Raw genomic sequence first — 9,043 nt, forward strand, 5'->3', positions numbered from 1 at the left:
ATATAAATAAACAACAATAAGTTTGAAAAATATCCAAATGCATGATAATGTGCTATCCAAAAAAAAAAGGCACGTTGCTTTCTTAAGTAAAATATTTACATGAGTTTACTTTAACACGAGTACGAATTTGAACCCTTGGAAAAAAAAATATATACATATATACATGTAGTGGATTTCTTGGATAAAAAAATAGTTTATTTCTTTACAAATTATCTAACACCACCAAAAAAAAAAAACACAGACGGAAATATAAAAAAAATACCAATAAATATTTCAACAAAAAATCAAAAAAATGTTTAACAATATTATTAAAAATATTATTAATTCATTTCAGTATAAACGAACAATGAGTTTGAAAAATGCCGTCTCCAGACATTATCTCATCAGCTACATTATGTTCAACATTACTACAAACAGCATATTACTTGCTTTTGCACCACTTTCGGTGTTCAATGTCACCAATGTCAATTACTTCAAACTACCAAAACAATAGAAAATCTGCGTAAAGTATATAACTTCATATTGAAGAAATACCATAAATTGTTTAAAGGAATCAAGGGACTGTTTTCCACCAAAAAAGGAAGGCTCACTAATTGCTTTTAAAAGTACTGAGTAATAAGCCGAAGAATATATATTTCATATTTTAAAAAAGAATATGTAGCACCAAAAATAATGATGACTGGAAAGCCAATCTCACAAGCTACTTTTTGATGAACAAATTACTGTAATTGCTCAATCCGTTCATAGAATATCACCATTTAAACGCAATGACCCTAAAACCTGTCTCGTCCAAAAAAGCAATTTACTGTGTGTTTTGACCGTTTGGAACAACAAAGAAACTGACACAGTATACTTGTGTCAACAACTGTCAACAAATGCAGTACACAATATCTTTATAAACAAACCTGGTTAGGCAAACAATATGATTTATAAAATCCACTTTAATTTTAAAAGACGGGCCTTCAAAAGGACTTTGTTGAATATTTTTAACTTTTAAACTGTGGTTTTATCGCTGGTGATGTTTGAAGACATTTGTGACGACGGTTCTTGAAATAGCATTTTTGGACGAGACAGGTTTTAGGGTCATTGTGTTTAAATGGTGATATTCTTTGAAAGGATTGAGCAATTTCAGTAATTTGTTCCTCTAAAAGTAGCTTATGAAATTGGCTTTCCAGTCACTATTATTTTTTGGTGCTACATGTTTTTTTAAATATGAAATATAATTTTTTAGGCTTTGGGTTTCGCTTTTTTTTTTACTCACCCTGTAAAGTATTTTCACCATAACGAAACAAAATCACGAAGTTAGAAGTAAAAGAATAGTTTTAATATTAGAGTACCATCTTCTTGACATACATTAAAAAAATGTCATGTTGAAATAATTGTGAATGTATCTTCATGTATGCATTATCAGCTTAACAAACAAATCATATCAAAGGCCACAGACGAAAATGATATCACATGTTGTTTACAGGTATGATAACATGCCATAAAAAAAGCATTTCATAGAGATGTTGCTTTCAGAAATTAAACGTTTACATTTCACACGAATACAATGGTTAACTTCCTTTGATAAAGCATAGATAGATTTGTTTACAAATATCTACCATCACCAACATGGTAAACACTAGACGAAAATATTAACATATAAATATAAAAAGAACCATTTCATAGAGATGTTGCTTTCAGAAGTTAAACGTTTACATGAGTTAACATTTCACACGAAAACAAAGGTTTACTTCCTTTGATAGATTTGTTTACAAATATCTACCACCAACAACATGCATGGAAAAAAAAGAGACGAAAATATAAACAAATAAATATTAAAGTAAAAAAAAAATTCATACAGATGTTGCTTTCAGAAATTAAAAGTTAACGATTTATTTTGTTACAAATATCTACCACCACCAAAATGATAGACAACAGACAAAAATTTAAACAAATTAATATAAAAATATATTTGAAAAAATATAGAAAAATATATATACAAATACAAATAGTATTTCATTTCTGTATTGAAAAATTTCCACTACAGACATTAGTACATTATGCGAAAGAAAACACTTAGGATAACTAATAACTCCAGATATACAGAACATTCCGCCCCACCGTCTAGTAAATACAAAACCTTATCTGTGTTTGACTTGTATAAATACCATCTTGGGGTATTAATGTAGACATTTGAAACAATCTACCCCAAACTATACATTTGCTATTTAACAAAAACTCGGATATTCATTCTCATAATACAAGGTCAGCCTCAAACCTTCATCTCCATAAAGCCAGAACATCTCTTTACTTATTGACTGTCAGAAACCAAGGACCTCTATTGTAGAACCACCTCAAACCAATGCCTATCTTTAGATCAATGAAGCACTTAAAAAACTACATAACATTGCTGTTGACAATTATACTGATAATTAAGTATCCCAATAAATACTCAATTTCATGCCATTTCACGGATTGTTGAAAAAGTATCATTGTTTTATAATTCCTTGGCCACTTTTTGCTCTTTTGCCTCTTCCCTTCTTTCCTGTATTATTGTAACTAATCGATTGCCTTGCTTGTAATGTATGGATATATAAAGTATATATGTATATTCATACGAATGTGAATATTTGCTGTTCATCTAATTTCCTTTCAATTTAATCACTATACATGTATTCACCTGATTTAATTCAGCCTTGTGTATGTACATATGAATTTATCAGCCTAATTTGTAATTATGGCTGCCAATGGAGTACCGAAGTGTGACGTCATTTAGAACCAGAAAGTGCAGTGCAAACGAATGGAGTACGCGCGCGTGTTGGTTCACGGGCTGAATCAAGTGCTAATTCTTTCACACAGATTTTCGGTACTCCATTGTACAAGCATATGCTTTTGACCTGGATCCCTCGTATCTTTCTGTCATTCTTGATATAGATTCCTGTTAATTATTTTTTTGTGGTATATGAATAATTAAACCATCAGCCATCAATCATCAGCCTCACCTTCTTAATAATATTCATGTTTACACAGTGCCGTGCCTTGGCACCCCGGTCACATCCTCACAAGTCAATCACAAGTCCTCCAGTCTCAATGCATCATCATCATCATCATTGAGCGGGCGCAGCCGAGATGGATGCAACCAAACTCTTCCAGACTCCCTTGTCTGCCATGGCCGTGGTGATGTCCAGTGTTGTAGTCGAGTACTTTTTTCCGAGTACCGAGTACTGCCGAGTACTTAGGTTGCTGAGTACGAGTACGAGTACGAGAACTTGTACCTCCGAGTACAAGAACAGGTCTCCGATTACGAGTACTTACGAGTACAAGTACTGTACTTCCGAGTACGAGTACGAGTACAAGTACTTGTATTTCCGAATACGGCAACACCGCAAATAGTTCATTGTGCATAATTGGCCCAGGCCCAGTCAAACCGATATACAGACCCACTCACGGCTAGCTGTTAAATGTGTTTGTCCAGATAGACGTGCACAGAGGAAAATCAGGAAACTTTGATTTCTCCACAAGCCAATCAACCATTTCAAACTGAAAGTATCGATAAAATAAGGCTGTGGTATATAGTCAAGCTTCACCATTTTCCGACGAGTACTGCTATTCGAGTACGAGTACTTTGATGATCGAGTACAATTTCGACATGTATTTTGCTGCCCGAGTGCGAGTACCGTCATTTCGAGTACGACTACTGTGACATTTGAGTACGAGTACGAGTACTCCAAAAAAGTACTCAAGTACGAGTACCGAGTACGAGTACTACAACACTGGTGATGTCATCAACGTGCTGGCTCACATCATTGCATACAGTGTCAACGTAGTTGAGAGGTCTCCTCCCTCTGTTGGGGCAAGGCAATCTCCAGCAGATGAGGTCGGAGACAACTTGCTCTTTGGCTCTATAGCGATGGCCAGCAAGGCGTGCTCTGCGCTGTGCTACTGTAGTTGAGATAGGTGGGATGCTGCCGTATATTTCCGTCTCAATTCAAGTCATGCTCTATTAAATTGTTACAATGGCATTCCTTTGTTATTTATTGTTCAAACCCCCCTTACTTTACCCCGATTCCTGGAAGGACTTACAAAAGGAAAGACTTGTTATGGACGTGTGGTGGACTCGACGAATTAGATACCACATGATTGGACGGCTATTATTTAACAAGTGCAAGGAAAACTATTGAAACTGGACTGCAATTGAGTGATTAATTGTTCTCGATTGCATGCTCTCTCCTGGCTTATGCGGACAAGAAAAAAAATGGTTATTTACAGTAATGCCCTACATATTATCTAGGTAGGTAAGTAGGAAATTAATTTTTATGTACTTGCATCAATTGGATTTCGTGGAAATAAAAAGTTTGCAATCAGCAATTTGGCCTAAAAAATCCAGGTGGATTGGTTACCGAAAACACGCAATTCTGTTTTTAGTCCTCAGTTTAATCCCACTCTTCATCATCATCATCAAAGTCGTCATCCTCAGAATCGTCATCACTGTTTTCTGCAGGGGAGATGGGAGGTGAAGGAGAAGAAGAAAAAAAGAGAGACAAATGCATTAATAAATCCCTAACTGCCCTGAATCCTTCAAAATCCTCTTTGCCAAAGTGGAGGAATTTGTAGGATTGAGGTTACATGGCAAAAGTGCGATACTGATTTCGAAGGCTGCACTTTGTCAATGTCTTGAGCTGGACCTTGTGTTGTTTATGCTCAGCCATGCATAAATATAGTACTGCTCCAGGATGTTACTGGCCAAGCCTCAACATATTGACAGTCACTGCCGCAGAATTTTGCAGGATTCAGGCAGTGGTCACCACTCCAAGGACCATATTCAAGAAAAAATGGAGGAATTTGCAGGATTGAGGCTATACGCTATTTTTCCATGAGGCCAATCGAAGGATTTTGCAGGATTGAGGCTACATCCTAGCAAAAAGGCCTAGGGAGTTGGGTACATAAAAAAAACTCCAATGATTGTTTTCTTCTGAATGAATCCATCTCGCGACATTTGATACCATCTCTATATTTACTTTATAAAGCAAGCTTTTTCTCTGTAGGTCCGTTGTAAAGGTAATTATAAATGTTCCCAGGTGCCTTAGAGGGCTTATCTCAATTCATATCCTGGACGAGTTCCGGACAAGTTGCAGACTTAGTTCGCAAGTTGTAGGATTCTCAACATTTTCCCTGCAATCTTCTCGCAATTTAGTTATCGATTTGGTGAGTCAAGCAGTTGCGAATGAAAATTTCCCCGGAACATGTCCGGGACAAATGCAGAGCTTTTTCTGGACAAAGTGAATGATTCTACCTGCAACTTGTCTGGAACTTGTTCCTGATATGAATCAAGACGGGCCCTAAGTTTCTGCTCACCAGGGTTGATGGCATTGCTTCTCATCTGCAGAGCGTTGAGCAGTGCAGCCCCTAGGCCATCCTGAGGTACGCTGGGGGCCACTTCTGCCTCACGATCGATATCCACCTGTTGATGATTGATGGAAATGATTTACCATCACAAGAGTCCTAAATATATCGCTTCAACCCATTAGCACCTATACTACATATTACATTGTGTATATTCAAAGCTGCACGTTGTGCTAAATGCATATTACAGCATGCTGTTAAATGCAGTCCTAAATATGCAGCTGAAATAAACATTGGAGAACCAGATGCATTTGAAAGACGGCTTAATAAACAAGCATTATAGAGGTTCTTTCAGCACTGAACAGTGAGTAAGCCTTGTGATTGATACATTTATGTATTAGCAATCTAATTTGGTAATCATTCAATCAACAATTGAATGACACATGATAACACTGGTTCTGCATTTTTTTTTACACGTTACACCTGAAGGCATCTCATTGTTCTGATGGGATAGACATACATGTAATTAGGCACTTTGTTCTGCCCTTGTCTTGGATTAAAGTAACAAAAGCTGACTTTAGGGAAAGCAAGGGGTGTATTGATATTTACTTTAATACAAACTGCCTTTTCGTACCTTTTTGAGGGCTTTTCCTCCCCTTATCTGATCCAGTAGCATGCCATGTCCACTGTTGGCTGGGGCTGGTCGGTCATTTGGATCCACACGGTTCAAGGCATTACCCCTGTGGATATCATCTAGGAGTCCTGTGCGTCCTCCCCCACCAATAGGGGGAGGGGGAGGGGGCGGCGCGGCTCCAACAGCTGGGGGTGGAGGGGGTGGAGGGGGTGGGGGTCCACCTCCGCCAGATCGCTGTGGGGGTGGAGGGGCTGCCGAAGGCCAGGACTGCATGCTGGGTGGACGCATAGGAGGGGCCATGGAGGGGGGTGTCGGGGGCAGAGCGCGCGAGGGTGGGGGTGGCGGTGGTGCCCACGAGATGAGTGTGGGAGAGGGGGTGCAGGACCACGGCTTGGGGGAGGTGGTGGGAGAGCACCACGGTTGCCTATTGGGGGAGGCGGAGGAGCAGAGCCACGAGATGGGGGCGGGGGTGGAGGGGCAGACATGCCTCGGGTTCGTTGCTCTTGAGGAATAAGAAAATACAAATGAAAACATTCACAGGGATGTTCAAATGAGTTGGGCTTTGACATTTAGCAGTACATGTATCTCTGAGATCTACATGTGCTGTGGCCTCGTGGTTAAGGGCACTGGATTCGTGGTCTGTGGGTTAAGCTGCAGGTTGTGGGTTCAAGTCCAGCCTGGGATCATGGTGCGTGTGCCCTTGGGCAAGGCACTTTGTCATTCATTGCTTCTCTCCACCCAGGAGTAAATGGGTACCTGTGAGGGCAGAGATGGTCATTGTAAATGAATTAGCTTCCTTGTGCTTAACAGGCTGCATCGAGCTGTATACTCCCCAGGAGGCTGAGATGGTATTGGGAATGTTTTATAGGCCCACTGATCAGGGGTAATAATAACGTAAAGCACTTAGTTAAAAGCGCTATATAACAAGCTGTTATTATTATTACAAGAAAAGTTTACACGCATGCAAGGTGCCCATTGTTATCTGCAACTTGAAGGCCAGAAAATACGCTACTGCAGGATGACATACATGCATTTATAAGAAAGGGGCACCACTATTTCAAACCCTTTCAATCGTCCATTGCAATGTGATTACAGAAAACAAAAGCTGCCTCAAACATGATCGCCTGTACTTGTGAAGAGTGGGTTCGCTGAAAAAAAAAAGACCGTGATCTGACCTAATAAAAAACTGTTCAGATTATTTTTAAGGATAAATAGTTCCCCTTGGTTTGAGGCTTAATGTCCATTTTGTGCTACACCTTACTTCACAAGCTGTCTGAAGTAGTTTGAAGACCCTAACATTCGGCTTTTACTTACGAGCCACTGCATCTTTTATAGCATTGATTCCTCCATTTTGCCTCATAAAATTATTGATGATTTCCATGGTTTCCTTGTCCTGGAATTTGCTTCCGTCCACACCAAGGCTTTCAAACCAGCCCTGGACATCTTGGTCCATCTCTTCCAGCTGGGGGTCAAGGATTCAAAGGAAGTTTCACTAGTTTTTGTTCTAAACTCATTAGCCTTTTTGAAGTATGGCGGACACTAGGAGGATGCTATTTGGAGCAGTAAACTCTTTTGAATTTTCTCAATTTGTACTGCTTTAAATAGCGCCCTCCTACTGTGTCCGCCAGAAAAGGCTAATGTTGAACTCAATATACTGAATAGAAAAGGTAACGTCACACCCGGAACTGGTCACACGCTGCCAATGTGTACAAACAATCTAAACCTTTGGGGGGGGGGGGTGGCAAAACAAAAGATCAAAAAGTCCAATTAAAGAGAATGTACAACATTTGCTTTTGCTGCAATTTTCAGAAATAAATGGATTTGGAGGATAAGTATGTTATAGCAAATATTGTTAAACTGACTTGCTTCACGTTTTGGGTTCGGAGATGCTGGAAAATCCAAGAAAACCAACCATGTTTTTGTAGTCTGGTTCCCTGACCCCACGTAAGATGAAACGGAGCAATTTATAGACTTTGGAGGATTGCAAGGTCAGAGAATCAGTCTAGAAGGCTTGTACCCCTTCACAGGTGTGTAATCAATTGTAAAGAAAATGCGGAATAACTAAATATGAAAAATTAGGAGCACTTTTTGAAAAAAGTCAGTTTTCTCGAAGCTGGTCGACCGACCAGCGTTGGAAAAATACAAGTTTTCTTGAAAATATCAGATCACCAGGAGCCACGATTTTACATGATGCTTTCGACTGTCATTCCCTAAAAATCCAGTAAGATATTTCGTGATAATTTGATCATTTTTGATCTTTGCAAATGTTGTATCTTCCCTTTAACAGATAAAAAAAAAATCACAAATACAATAAAAAGAGACTCAAGTATAACTTACGTCTAAACCTTTTTCTGGGTCCCATCCACAGTGGGCGACATGACTGAAAAGAAAAAGATACATATTCGTTGTATTTGTGATTTACATTATCTTGAAATAATCTTGTTAAATTGCATTGAAAACCTTTATCAAACAAATCTGGAAACTGCATGTTTCAGGGGTTAAATTTGAGGAAAATGACAAATCCACGAAACATTCGGATGGGAATTTGGGAGCCACAGCTGCCAATGCGTGTAGGCTATTTTTTGCTTAAATGAAAGGCACAGCTAACAGGAGCATAGGGAACAAAGCCACAGATAGGCTGGGTTTCATTTGTCTGGGGAAAAATTTTTTACTTGCAAAAGAGCCTTTTTTATACAGCTTGGAGTCAGGGGCCTGTGTGGGCCTCCGATCTTTTGTTTTCAATTTCTGCAATTTGTTGCTTCACCCCAGCATGGAGGAAAGAATCTTCTCTTGCTGGCAGGTTGTATACGATGTCCTGCACTATCGATCCTGGGTATCCAGGGGTCCGTCGAAATTGTTCAGTTCAAGTTAAAGTGCCGTTATCCCACTTTTGACACCCGGCCGCACAGATTGTTCAGGCGTTAGTCAATGTTCGAACAAACTTTTATAACGGCGACACGTGCAGATCTGCTATTCAGTGTCTCTTATTTTTGTATTGCTGACAAACCTCCTTGCTAGGCCGACAATTTGGGGCTGATGATTAGAACTCGACGGATATAATGTGACGGCCCATGTCGGAAT

At 39.2% G+C, this 9,043-nt stretch overlaps 1 pseudogene; it reads right to left on the reverse strand.

The window, feature by feature from the left end:
- Positions 1-4,330: 4,330 nt before the first annotated feature.
- LOC119738548 lies at positions 4,331-8,481 on the reverse strand (annotated as a pseudogene).
- Between the last annotated feature and the right edge of the window lie 562 nt (positions 8,482-9,043).

This window comes from Patiria miniata, unplaced genomic scaffold, assembly GCF_015706575.1.
Source record: "Patiria miniata isolate m_02_andy unplaced genomic scaffold, ASM1570657v1 HiC_scaffold_3, whole genome shotgun sequence".
Classification (NCBI taxonomy): domain Eukaryota; kingdom Metazoa; phylum Echinodermata; class Asteroidea; order Valvatida; family Asterinidae; genus Patiria; species Patiria miniata.